Source organism: Delphinapterus leucas, chromosome 15 (genome assembly GCF_059928025.1).
Source record: "Delphinapterus leucas isolate spDelLeu-1000000601 "Yukka" chromosome 15, BTC_Dleu_Yukka2, whole genome shotgun sequence".
NCBI lineage: Eukaryota > Metazoa > Chordata > Mammalia > Artiodactyla > Monodontidae > Delphinapterus > Delphinapterus leucas.
Genome location: NC_143143.1, coordinates 74,638,344 through 74,651,781, shown reverse-complemented (window position 1 = coordinate 74,651,781; position 13,438 = coordinate 74,638,344). Strand labels below are relative to the sequence as shown.

The following is a 13,438-nucleotide window of genomic DNA, read 5'->3' as shown; positions in this document are numbered from 1 at the left end:
GTAGCAGAAGAAAAATGAGTAATCTTTTGCTTTTCTTTTTCAATTCATTAAGGTTTGTTGGGGTAAGCAAGAACCTCATTTTTTTTCTTCCCACGACTTCCCTTTCATTTTAAAGGAGAAACGTACGTGCATTTCAAAGACCGCTCAATAGCAGCGCTGAAGTCTCAAGTTCAATCACAATGTCCCCATTGTGGCCGGGGGACTCTTTGGCCTTTAAGCTTGGGTTATAAAAATTTGGTCTGAGCCCAAAGTCTGGCTTTAATAGAATATTTTAATTTTGTTTAATGAATATAATTTTAAATCTGTTTGGCAGTTTTAAAATGTGTTATTTTATTTTCAAATTAAAATTTACTAATGTTCAGTGCTTTCCTGGGGGCGGGAGGGAGGCAAGGAATAGGTGTGATAATAATACAAGCTACCATTTATTGAGGGCTTACTATGTGCCAGACACCCTGCTACCTCTTTTAAGCCTCCCAACCTCCTAACGTACAGCGACCGTTGCCTCCACTGTTTGGGAAGTTGAGTGGGGCTCAGTCCCCAACCCGAGACAGCATAGTTAGTGAGTGATGGACTTAAGGTTCAGACCAAACTGTCTGAGTTCAGGGTCTCTGTTATTAACCACTGCCCTACATTCTCTTGATGCTGAAAAAGGACTCCACTGACCAAGAGCTTAAAGGCACATCATTGGCCCAGTATGTAATTCCCTATAACCTCAAAGGTAATGACAGCTGGCTTGAGCATAATAGCTGGCTTACTGAGCATTCAATGTGGGCAGGCACTGTAGCAAAGCAAAGTGTTTTACATGTACTGACTCATTTAAATTATCAGAATGGCCTTCTGAAGCAGTTATTATTGTCATTATTATCATCATCCCCATTTTACAGAGGGGAAACTGAGACTCAGAGAGCTTAGGGTCATGTAAGCTTGTAAATAATACATTTAAGCTTAAATAATAATAATAATAACAACAATAATACAGTAGCCGACTCTGATATAGCTCGTACTCTTTGCCATGTACTACTGCAAACACTTTATGTTTATTAGCTTGATCTCCATGATAACCACCCTGTGTTACAGGTGAAGAAACTGAGGCACATAGAAGTTAGGTAACTTGCCCCAAACTAAATAGTTGGTTAATGCTGAGCAAGGATTTGAACCCAAGCAGCCTGGCTCCTGGCTCACAAATCTTAAGAGATTCATGCTCTTAATCTCTAGGCTGTAAGTCAGAGCCAAGGCTTGAATTTGGAAAGATTCTCCCTTTTCCGACCTGTTCTCCCCACCACCTCTTAAGGGCAGCAGAAGGTCATTGTCTGTCTGAGGCAGGGAGTAAGCCATGGGCATTGTCCGACACAGTTCTAGGCACAGAAGCCAGTGTACTGCTCTTAACAAGTTGGGCATGGCTTCTTTGAATAAGAGTCTGCAAAGTTGGGTCTTTCTCTCCATCCTTCTGCTTGAATATTAGAAAGCTCAAGAAGTCATATCTCTGCCCCCTGAAACCTCAAAGGGAAAGAAGAGGCAGGGTGATATTGGTGAAAACACCCTGGGATCCTGCCATCAGAGGTGCCAGATTGGGTCCTTCTTGCCTTTGGGTCGCCAGTAATTAGCCCAATGCCTAGAACACAGCTCAGTAAATAATGCTGAATAAATGAGGGAAAGAATGAATGCATTTGGAACTTTCCCCCATCACCATGCAACGCGTGAGGCACGTAGGAGGCACTCAATAAATAATAAATCAGTGAAATGGTATATGTAATGTCCCAAGTGCATGATCTTCCTTGTCAACAAAATCTGTCTTGTCAGATTGCAATAGCTCAGGGGTCAGCAAACATTCTGTAGAAGGCCATGCAGTCCCTATAGTAACTACTCAACTCTGCTAGCACAGAAGGGGCCACAGACAATAGCTTAGACCAGCTAACTGCAGCGATGCAGCCACCATTTCAACAGATTTCAACTCTAAACTTTAGTTATTCTACAAGGACAGGCTCAAGATTCTGTGAGAATCAGGTGATGTCTCTTATTTTGAACCCAACTTTTATACCTGACCATCACTTAATATCCTCCAAGCAAAACGATTGGAGACTGACTTTAAAATCTAGCTCTCCAGGGCAGACATGTAGAGAAAACGTAGCTCTCATTACATGAGCATGTGTGGGGTGGGGTGGACGTGGAGGCTGGATATCCTAGTGGTTAGGAATCAAAACTGGGTTCAATCCTGGTTCTGACATGAGCCATATAACCTTGGACGAGTTACTTCTCCATGAGACTCAATTTTCGCATCTGTAAAATAGGGGTGATAATAATAGCACATTCCATCTAAGGCTATTTGGAGTCAGAAATATAAGTGTTTGCTTTGCACAGTGCCTGGCACATAGTAAGTGTTCAATAACTATGGGCCACTCGTTATTCTCAAACAAACCTTGTGCCTTTTTAAAAAACAAAACAAAAAAACAGTTCACTAAAAATAGGCACAAAGAAACGGCAGCAAAGCTGCAGGGAAAGACATTTCCAAATCAGTTTCCTAAAGACACAGCAAGGCATTCCAGAGCTCCCGAGGTGTCAGAAAACTCTCCACTCTAGATCAAACCACTAGCAAGTCCCCTAATCTCTCTGCTCACCCCCCATCCCCCCAAAAGCCTGCTTCTGTGTCCTTTTATCACTCTGTCTTTCTTGTGGGTGCCAGAGCAACGCTGAAGACATTCGGAGCGTTTCAGACATTTGCTGTGTTTAAGACATTCTTTCTCCCCTCCCACCCCCCTTTCCTCCACACTCCAAAATTAAAGTCTCCGGGGAGTATGGTCTCTTTAGCAAGAGGAGAACACCAGAGAGCCCCGGTGGCCCGTCACAGACCGGAGGTGAATAATCTTCCCGGCTCCATTCTTTTTCACGGCTGGATGGGGCCAAAACTTTGTTTACAACACAAGCGGCAAGTCACAACTTGTTATGCCACATGACACCCTCCAAGCCGCGAGTCACCGCTTCCCTCTACTGTACCAGTCGCACAAAAGGCCAGAGGTGCAGGAATCTGCCCCCTGTGCTCCTCCCCGCCCCCCTTCCCAACTGGGAAGGGCATTCAGACCTTTGCTGGGGAGACAAGTGTTTCTAGAACACCGTGAAACAAAAGTCCCCATACGTGCAAATAATACACACCCACAAAAGAAAACAACCTTTTTTGCAGCGATACCCTTTCTGTCTTTCCTATGAGGAGGTTTTCTCCCTGCGTGGAATTTCCATCAGCACTGGTGCTGACACCAAACTCGGCGATGCAGTGGACGTGCTCCGCATTTCGGGGAGCTGCCCATCAACGAAGACCTAAAGGTTTGTACTTACACGTTGCACCCCACATGCCAAAAAAACATGTATGTGTTCCCAGGAACAAAAAAATTGTTCTGGAAACTACTAACACCTTAACCACTAAGTTACTACAGAAGGGGATGGGAGGTGAAGAAATTGACCAGAAGGAACGCAAGCCATTTTTGACCTTTGGCTTCTGCATATCCAAACAACAGGAAAGAAAGATCTCCTTTGGAGGAAGGGGTGCCCTGGAACCTGCTTTCTCAGTGGAGCTGTGAGAGGGAGTGATCCAAAGGAGATGGGAATTCCAGCCCTCCCCTCTCGCTTTACCCCAAGAACATCTTCGGAACCCAAATCAAATCGAGATCTTTCAACCGTGGACTCAGAAACCCCCTTTCTGCGTCCACTTGAATCAAACACGTCAAACCGGCAGGAATTTGACTTGGCCGAGGTGAGGAGAACTGGTGGTTTTCGCCCTGTTTTGGTGACCTTCAAGGGCTTATTTATGCACTTCAAACTCATGACCTAATACATGTTGGTTTGGCTTCTCTTCTCATAATAGCAGCCTGTAAAAAGCTTTTGAGAATTCCCCGTGTTTTCTTATTTTGGGTCAAGAAAATAAAATCGATATCTAAGTAACCTTAAAAAAAAACTCAGCCTGCACAATCTAAAAATTTGGAATGTTTCCACTACGACTACGGCTATCTCTGAAAGCCTCAAGATCATCAGAGTTAAGCCCCACATTTGCCATTTTTAAGGTGAGATATTTGGTAACAGCATATGTGAGAATTAGCTAAGAGGGACTTTTTGACATAAGTCAAACAATGACATTTAAAACTCACGTTAAAGCAATTACCGTGCGGAATTTTTCCGTGTTTTTCCCATTTCTCAATCAGAAGTGTATATGTTTTCAACATAGTTTCTTGCTGTAATTTTCTTTCTTGGCAAACCACATCTTACCATGAAACCCAAAGTATGCATGCTACAGAAACAATAATGGTTGAAACAGACTCGGCCGCCTCTGGCATGATTTTTCTTTGCAAAATTAAAACATCTTTTGGCTAATATACTGTACATTTCAGTTATGAAAGACCATTCTTGGGAGATGAACAGAAAAGAAAGGGGAGCTAACAGATTCAGCTGATGCGAGACAAAAGTAAGTTGCTGTCTTCAGACAGTGGTCAAACCCTCCAGTTCCTCATCCTTTGGGGGGAAAAATGTCGATTTTATCATTTTTTCCTTTAGTTAAAATCACAGAGAGCTGACAGTTCTCCTCAGAATGATTATGAGTAGATATGTACGGATATGTTAAATCTGGGAATGCACAGATTTTTAAAATCTAACTTTACTAGATCTTCAAAAGGAAACTAGAGGGGAAAAAAATCCAGTGCCATTGAAATCACAACCCGTTTTCATGTTATTGACACACTACCGCGGAGACTAAGTGACAAAATAATTTCTGGCCTCTTTTAAATCCTTGGTTCATTTAAAAATATGTCTAAATGGACATTACGGGGCAAAGACAATCGGCCATGTGCACATTCTCAAAACCGGTGAGAAGTAAACCTGTCTCCCTTGGCTGTCTGTTTCTCTGAGCTCCTGTTTTAAATTTCTGCATATATACGAAAGCAGAGGCAGCTTTTGCAAAAAAGCACCAGCAGCCACATCTGCGCCCTCACTAGTATCATCAGATGGGTGATGACAGGGATGACGAAGCCCTGCTTTCTACAGACCTGGGTCTGTGTGCAGAGACCCCCTCATCCATCCCTCTAGACTTCATCCCAAAGTGGGGGCCCTCCCAGCCCTCCCCGACCCTCAGGCCGCCTGTCCCAGATTCAGGCAACCTCCAGCCTCCCCTAACCTTCAAAGTGGCAAAGATAAATCGTTCCGGTTACCTGACTCTTGGGACCACCTGTTCCAAATTATTCTTTGCTCTCCAAATGTTTATAATCTAACCCCCAAGCAACAACCCACCCATAGCGATCCAGCACCTTCCGGTAAACTGGATTTGGACAGCCTACCGTAACATTTTAGGGCCTTGCCACTGCCGGTAAATTTATTGACTCTTTTTAGGAACTAAAATGGGTGGCGTTATAGTATTGAAGGAACAAATCAAATTAGCCCTTGTAAATAGTCGTATTCTTTTCCCTTTACACAACCATGTACAACCTTCTAAATATCATGACTCACCAGAGTCCAGATTTGTGTTTTCTAAATACTTAATATGATTTTTCTGCCATCTAAGACAACAGCAAAAAACATCAGGGTAGAGTCAGAAAATAATCGTGTTCAGCGCATTTAAAACTATCCAAATTCAGCATCTCTCTCCAAGGGAAACGAGAGCAGAAATGTTCTCTGAGGCAAGGTTTTCATAGCCCCGTCGGCAGAGGGCTAAAGGCCTAGATTCTGGCCTCTCACTCTTCAGCCTCTCGTAAGTCATTTGACTTGTGACTCAGTTTCTTTGTTAACAAAGTTGGCAAAATAATAATAGTAATAGTAAAAAAATAATAATAATAATAGCAATACCTAACTCAAAATGTTGTTGTGAGAGCCATCCTGAAAATACAGGTCAAGAGCTGATTTCAGGCCTGGCATGTAAATGCTCAGCTATTTTTCATCATTATTAAATACACGGATATAACTTAAGCAGAGAGACATGGCAAAGGCACCAACAGAATGAACGTGAGCATAAAGAAAGAAAAAAAAGCAGCAAAAGAAAAAGAAAAAATTTAAAGCCTGTGGCTTTCTTCGTCCTCTTCCTCTCAATCTACCTGGCAGGTACTCTCATATCTTGAAACTGATTTTAAATCACACGCAACAAAGAACTAGTCCTGGCCCCTCTGATTCCTTTACAGCAAGACAGTGGGTCTGAGACAGTCATTTCAAGTATTTGTCACCTGATTGAGGGGGTTTATCCTCGGATTAGAAGAGATGTTAGTTAAACACCATTAGGCCAGTTACGATCTTCAAATAGGAAGATGAAGCATTGTCTCCAGCTAATTCTCTGCTAATTGTTTCCCTACCGGAGCCTCCTTTTTGTTTTGTATGTTTGGGACTGTTTGAACAGCCACAAACGGTAGGGGGACAAAAAGTGGGCCCTTCCAGAGGCTGTTATGATATTGGGGGATGGGGGGTCAGGGAGAAAGATGGGGAGTGAGCAAGGCCTTGTGGGGAGAGTGAGTGTATGTGTGTGTTTTCTGTCAACAGGCCGTGTTTTCTCAGCTCTGGGGTTAATTCTCTGTAAAGAGATTCCTTTTGATCCAAGTCCACCGACTCCTTTTTCAGAGCAGAGCGCTAGGAAAAAAAAGTTTCCTTCCATCAACAAAGCCCAGTCTTGGCAAGAGTCAGAAGGTTCAGCCTTTGGAGGTAACTGAATAACCAGCCACTTCACCTCCACAAACCCCCCAGATAAGGAGAACTACATCAGGAGAACGAGGTAAAAAATCTTTGGGGGAGAAAGTTATCCTCTCCCAGAAGGAACTGATGTCAGACCGGAGAGCCCTGCATTTTACCTGTGCCTAGTGGAGAGGAAGCCTTTCCACCCAGTCTACACCCACACACACTCAACATTCCAACACTCAACACTACACCTCAGACCTGTGGCCACTGCCTAATACTTATGGTTTTACTTCTTCCCCAAGCATTTTTATGCTAAGCAGGCCTGTCCCACAAAGACAAAACTCAACGCCTGTTGCAAGGCATCTCCTTGGAGGAGATGATGCGCGGTGTGTGGTGTGCTTGGATATTGAGGGCCAGGCAAAAATCGAAGCAAGATATCTCCACTCCCTTCATTTTTTCCTGACAGCCATGGGCTCTTTCTGCCGAGAGAGAGAGGCATCTGTCATGAGCTGCTAGGAACCCCACTTATGCACCATCACGGCCTGCGATTTTATTGTACAAGAAGTTTATTGCTGGCCTAATTAGTTTCAAACTGGGCATTCCAGCTGAGGACACCTAAAAAACATCTGGTGGAAGGAGTAAGAATGAGTCCTCGTTTCAGAGCTGGTTAGGTTGGCTTTCGGCAGAACTCTGGTCTCCTGCGCCTGACTCAAGTAATCTTTGGAAAAGTAACTGAAAAAAGAAGGAAAGGGAAAGGAGTCGTCTTGTCCTGGGGGAACCCAAAACGTCTTCAAGTGGACGTGCCTGGATTGTGGATACCTTTTTTCAAACTGCCCGGGGTCTCAGGAGCCAGCTCAACCTAATTCAAAATATACTTAGCTACATCGTCTTTTTTTTTTTTCCGACGACTATTTTGCTTTCCCAACAGCAGCTAGCATTTTATCAATTTATCCGTCTGGAACAAGGCTTGTGATCCCTTACATACAATTTAAACCAGAAGTAATACCGCCTATTTGAAACAGCATGTCTTGGGTGTTTTTGCCAAATGGTAATCCCATAACAAGTCAACAAATCATATTTCTTTATGATGTGTTTAATATAACACAAAAGGCATAAAAAGAAGATTCTAAAACTCCAGTGATTAAATCATCTTTTTTTAAAAGAATCTCAAAATATTGGGATGACATTTTGTTGTATTTCCTTTAGTTATTTCATATTAGGAAAGATGTATGTGTTTATAGAATATTCTCATACACGCGGCCACTACAGTAGGTGAGCTATCTCAAGACAGGAAAAATGCCAAGACCTTTCAGATAAAATAGTTAATCATATCGTGAAGCTAAAGTTATAAGAATGGAGCTATTAACTAACTTGGTATGGGACACATGAACTGCTTTTTTAAAAGTTCAAGTCCTTTCAAATATAGCCACCTGGGTCGAAATCGCAAAATTTAGAATTTCCTCAAAAGGCGAGGAGACCTGGAATACAAACGTGATTTTATGCTTAGTCTAAAGCAAGATTCAAACCGTCACCATTTGTTACATAAATTACTTATTAACTTTTCCTAGTCTGAGGATGTCTAAATGCAAAGAAGTATAAAGTTTAAGGGGCTTAAGGTGATGGGGAGAGAAAAGTCAAAAAAAAAAAAAAAGGAAAGAAACTTTCTTGGGTAAAGTTGCCTGAAAGATTTTTTTCACAAACATTATTTTAAAAAGGAGGTCCTCCTTCTCTCCCCTCGCCCCCAAAAGGGCCATAGGCTGGTAAAGCGGCTACTAGCTCATACTCTGCTAGTAGAAATTTTACTCAAGCAAGACAGAGCTCGCGAAATAGATTCGGTTTGAAACACAATTGTCCGCTGGTTATAATTTCCTTTGGAAGGGAGCTCCCTAACTCAAACCCAATTCAGCACTCAGATTCTCACCTGATGTTTGTAAATCATTATACCTCCGCTCTGCCTTGCCCACAACACCCAACTCCGATGTTCACTCATTTCACTGCACCTCGTAATTAAAAAGTACCTCCACCAGGGGTGATTTATATCTACCTCAACGTTATATATACATACATAAAAGTAATTCTGAAGATTACGTTGCATTTCGGGGAAAGGGGGGAGAAAAGAAAACGGTATCCATCAAAACCGCGGCATCAGTCTTGCTTCTTAAAGAGCATTCGCAACGCAGCAACACGTACGCTCGCTGTCAACTCTTAGCCCAGGCGAGGCTCCGTTTAGGGGAAGTAGGAAACTCGCACCGTCAAAGCGCTTCACTTTCAGCAGCTGAGGATTTTGCGCCCTGAGGATTTTGTGATGCGAATGTTTTTCCCTGTCAAGCTGTCCTAATATTCCTTGAGTTTATAACCTATTTGCTTGGGGGCAGGGAATATATTTAAGGGCCAGTACGGCCGTTTAACCTCCAGGCTGCAAGGCTAAAAAACCATTCCATTCTCCGCTTTGTCCCATTACAACAAAACCCTCGCTTCCTTCTAAACATCCTTTTGATATTCCAAGTTTCAACTCCAACTTCAGCCAGCGCCAGGACGCGGGTTCCGGTACAAAGCCGGGAGAGCTGGACCAGCGCGGGCCAAGCGCAAACGGACTTTAAAAAAAGAAATGCAGCTAGAAAAAAGGCTCGGTGGGCCATTCCAGCCCCATCCCGGGAATTCCAGCCATTTGCTCCACCGTTGCCCCATAACCAGCGCCCGAGGGCGTGAGTTTGGCTCCCGGCGCCTCTTGGTCCGGTTAGAGGAGTGCCCCTCATCGCGAGCCACCCGGGCCATAAAACGAACCAAACGCGGAGGACCCAGGCTAGTCTACACCGCCTGCGCTCTATGCACTTGTCCCGCGTGCGGCAGTGCAAACTTCAGGGTCGTCGCCTCCCGGGCGCACGGAGAAACTGAGGCTTGGAGCCCAGGACAGACTTTCCCGAGACAGGATCTGCCCACTGTCCCCGCTGCCCTTGTGCCTGAGGCGCCCTGGGAGCCCCGGGCGCCCCGACAGCTGCGGAGGCCCCGGCTGGCCGAGTAAGGGAGAGACGCCCCAGGCCAGGGGGTCCGGGTCAACCCCGGCCCGGCGAATCGCGGCGGGCGGCCCGGGCTGGGCGCAGCGGTTGGTACTCACCGCGCGCAGTGGAGAGGGCGCCCCGGTGCGGTGCGGTGCCGGCGGCCGGGCGGGCGCGGGTCGGACGCGGCCGGGCTGACTGCGGCGGGCACGTTGCTACCTCTGCTGCCGCCGTTGCCTCCGCCTCCTGGGCTGCCGCGGCCGCTGCCTGCGCTGGGAGGACCGGCCCCTTCCCCTCCCTCGGCCGGGCCCTCCCTCTGCCCCCGCCCGGGTCCCCGCGCCGCGGCGTGGGCGCGTGGGGGCGCCGAGGCGCGACGCCTGGCTCCGCGGGCGCACACCCCCGGCGGCTGGACGCGCGGCGCGGCGCTTCGGCCCTGCAGCTGCCTCCGCGCTGTTCTCTGCGCCTGCCGCCCAGCCGGACGCGCTAGCTCCAGCCGGTCCTAGAGGAGGCGAGGGCCCAGCCTCCTCCCCACCCACCGACACCCACACCTCCTCCCTCTGCAACCCAGGCATGGCCCCCGAGAAGAGAAAGACTGCTTGGAAGGGACCTCAAGGGTGACACTGAATTCATTCATTCAGCCACCTATTCATTCATTCATTCATTCAACATATATGGAATATCTATGCGCCAGGTACAGCTCCTCGGAGATTCAGCTAGAACAAGACAGACTAGTTTTGTGCCTTCCCGGAACTTATTCTCACATGGGGAGACAGACCGTAAACAAACAATCAAGTAAAGAATCAAGACAACTTCAGAAAGTTATCATTATTATGGAGGGGGAAAAATTATGCTCTGGAGCAAGGGAACCGTAATCTTGGCTGGAGTAGTCAGGGAAGACCTCTTTGAGGAGGCGACATCTGTATGATGAGAAAGTGCCATTTCTGGTTATATCTGCAGGAGGAGAGTTCAAGAATCTCCTTTTACCCATTTTACAGGTAGGGGAAACTGAAGCCCCAAGAACTTAATTGGCTTACCCAAAGTCAGTGGTATAAGCCCCTCCACACATACCCTCAAATTAAGGCACCCCACTTGCTTCATCCTCTCCTGGCCACCTGTTTCAATCTTCCCCATAATAAATAAACTGTTATGAACAGAGTCTATGCAGCATTTTTCTCCCTCTCACGCACTTTCTAATATTTATGAAGCCCTGTTATGGAACACTTGGTCCAAAAACAGTGTCAACCACTGCCATTTGTTAAGCTCAAGGAATACAGGGTGCCCATATAAATGTGAATTACAGAAAAACAAGGAATAACTTTTAGAATAAGTATGTCCTAGGTGATACATACTTATACTAAAAAAGTATTCACTTTTCTCTGAAATTTCAGTTTCACTGGATGTCCTATATTTTTCTTTGCTAAATCTGGCTGTTCTAAGCCCATGCAGTTTGCGGGACCCTTCTTATCTCCTCCGGTCCCCCAAAGAGACTGGAAGGTAGATGCTGCTAGCATGCCCATTTTTACAAATGATCGAGCCTTAGCTCAAAGAAGGCAGAAAGTGTCTGAGCCAGAGCTGAAGTTCAGGTCCAGCTGACTCCAAAGCCCTTGCTCTAGAGATATAATATAGAGCCTTCAACTCCACTTGTGGGGTTACTGGGAAGCCAGTGAAACTTAAGCTCCTGGGCCCCTCACTTGACGCGTCTCTTTCTAAGGCCCTGACAGGGACCTAGAAATCCATTCACGGGGTCACTTGTTCATGTAAAATTTACAAAAGTCATTTGCTTTTCATAGTTAGCGGCAACCAGCAGAGGCAACCATCACTCTCCACTCCGATTCCCCACTGGAGCACTTGACCTTGAGTAGGGTGGTATGGAAGTGGTCATTGGCATTTGGGGGATCCAGCCGAGGGGAAGTTGAGTTGGGAATTTGTGGTATTTTTCAGCTTCTTAAAATATGCATTTGTTGTGATTTCTTAATTCAAAGAACTATTCATTTTGTACCTAATTTCGTACTCATAATTTCGTATTCTTTTTCTTAAATAAGGCCCCCAAGTTGTATAAACAGCAGGCCCCGCTCTACTGGGAGCCACCTCTGGTCAAAGCTTATTCTATCCCCTTTTGCTCCCCAAACTCAGGCAAGCAAATGTATTCAGTGAGCACAGTTATTCTCCTCCCACAAGGAGGGTGAGGTTAGATCTGCAGTTCCTGGATGAAGATAACTCTTCTGCTTCCTAGCTGCAGGACATATGTACGTACTTAGCGTTGACTTTCTCAGCTCTAAACTGGAGATAACAGTACCCATCTTGTATTATTATTGGGACAGTTTGCTGAGATCATGCTCCTGAAACACTTACTACTGTGACTGTAGCTGGCATAAGCAATTGCTCAACGGTACAAACTTCACTTCTCATAGCAGCTTTGCAAAAAGCTCTCAGTCATTATAAACTGACCATCTTAATGCTCTCCAGAGGTGTTTAATTTATCTGGGCCCATGAGCCTTCATAGAATATTGTTTAAACAGGGGCAGTGAGCAGGCTTTTTTTTTCTAAAGGAAAATAATGGAATAGACTGGAATAGAAAACACCAAGTGAATTGTATGAAATCAGAGTAAGACTCTGTGTGTGTGTGTGTGTGTGTGTGTGTGCGCATGTGTGTGTGTGTGTACTGGGTCAGGATGTGAAATGTGTTTCTTCTTGCAGATCATGTGCAAAACCTTGACGAACACTTATTAACCAAGAGTACTCTATGGAATACGAAGGGTTAATCTGTTTCCTTCAAGCCCTCTCACTCCTTCACCAGAATATGGCCCATTATCTCATAAATCGCAGCCACACCCCACGGCCCCCTGAGAGATAAACAGGAGGCAGGTGCTTATTAATTTTACTTTTTTCTTTCTCTTAGGGCAGTGGTCTCAACCCTGGCTTGCACATTAGAATCTCCAGGGGAGCTTTTAAAAATCCCCATGCGGAAGCCCTACCCCAGACCAATTAAACCAGACTCTCTGGGGAAGGGACTGCAGCATCAGGATTTTTTTAAAGCTCCCGGTGATTCCAAGTGTGCAGCGGAGGGTGAGAGTCCCCATGTTTGGGAGAAAAAGACTTGACCACAGATTTGCAGCAGATGAGATAGAAACTCAGATAAGACTTAAGGCTCCCACTTCTTACTCAAGATCACTTAAAATCCAGCCCCCCTCCTGTGCAGGAGCACCCCCTTCCTGTCCCTCATTCCCTTGATTTCTTCTTAATAAGTATTTGTCCTCATTTTATAATGACCAGAAAAATAACCCCAGACAAAATCTGAAAATGCTAAACCATAAAGCAGATTCTTTGGAGTGTAGACCACAGGCACGTCTACCCTGGAGTAAAACACTGTTTTTTTCCCCCTGGAGTCTTCCAAGTATAAATGTCCCCCGAAGCCAGAAGACCAGCTTAACTTTGAAAACGACAAACTTCACAACGTTTCCAACATGTATATACATATCCTACAAACACACATGTGTACTCTCCATGCCAAATTATGCCTTATTTCTATACACATTCCTTTCCCATCTGCAAAAACCTCCTCTACAGAAAAAGTATTCCTTTTTGTTTTAATGCACTCATTTAAACCTTGGCTCTTTCCAAAAAGGATTTGAGTTTGCATGCAAAAACATACATGTGGCAGCAGAATGAGAAAACAAGAAAAGCAGGTGAAGGGGAAACATGCGGAGGGAAAGAAAAGAAAGTCAAGGGTGAGATTCTCATAAATATGTAGGCTAGGAGGCCCTGAGCACTGTTAGTGGTGGACTGAGAATTAGATGCTGAGCTTCCTGGCA

General features: G+C 45.2%; 1 protein-coding gene across 2 annotated transcripts in view; it reads right to left on the bottom strand.

Moving 5' to 3' along the window:
- The window catches only part of EYA2 (EYA transcriptional coactivator and phosphatase 2), a 254,907-nt gene extending 244,768 nt beyond the window's left edge, over window positions 1–10,139 (bottom strand). Inside the window, exon 1 of one of the 2 annotated variants that reach the window (XM_089897015.1) lies at window positions 9,746–10,139. The gene's annotated coding sequence lies outside the window, so the exon portion shown is untranslated. The remainder of the gene's footprint in view (window positions 1–9,745) is intronic. The other variant, XM_022564975.3, reaches the window with a different exon arrangement.
- Window positions 10,140–13,438: the final 3,299 nt, after the last annotated feature.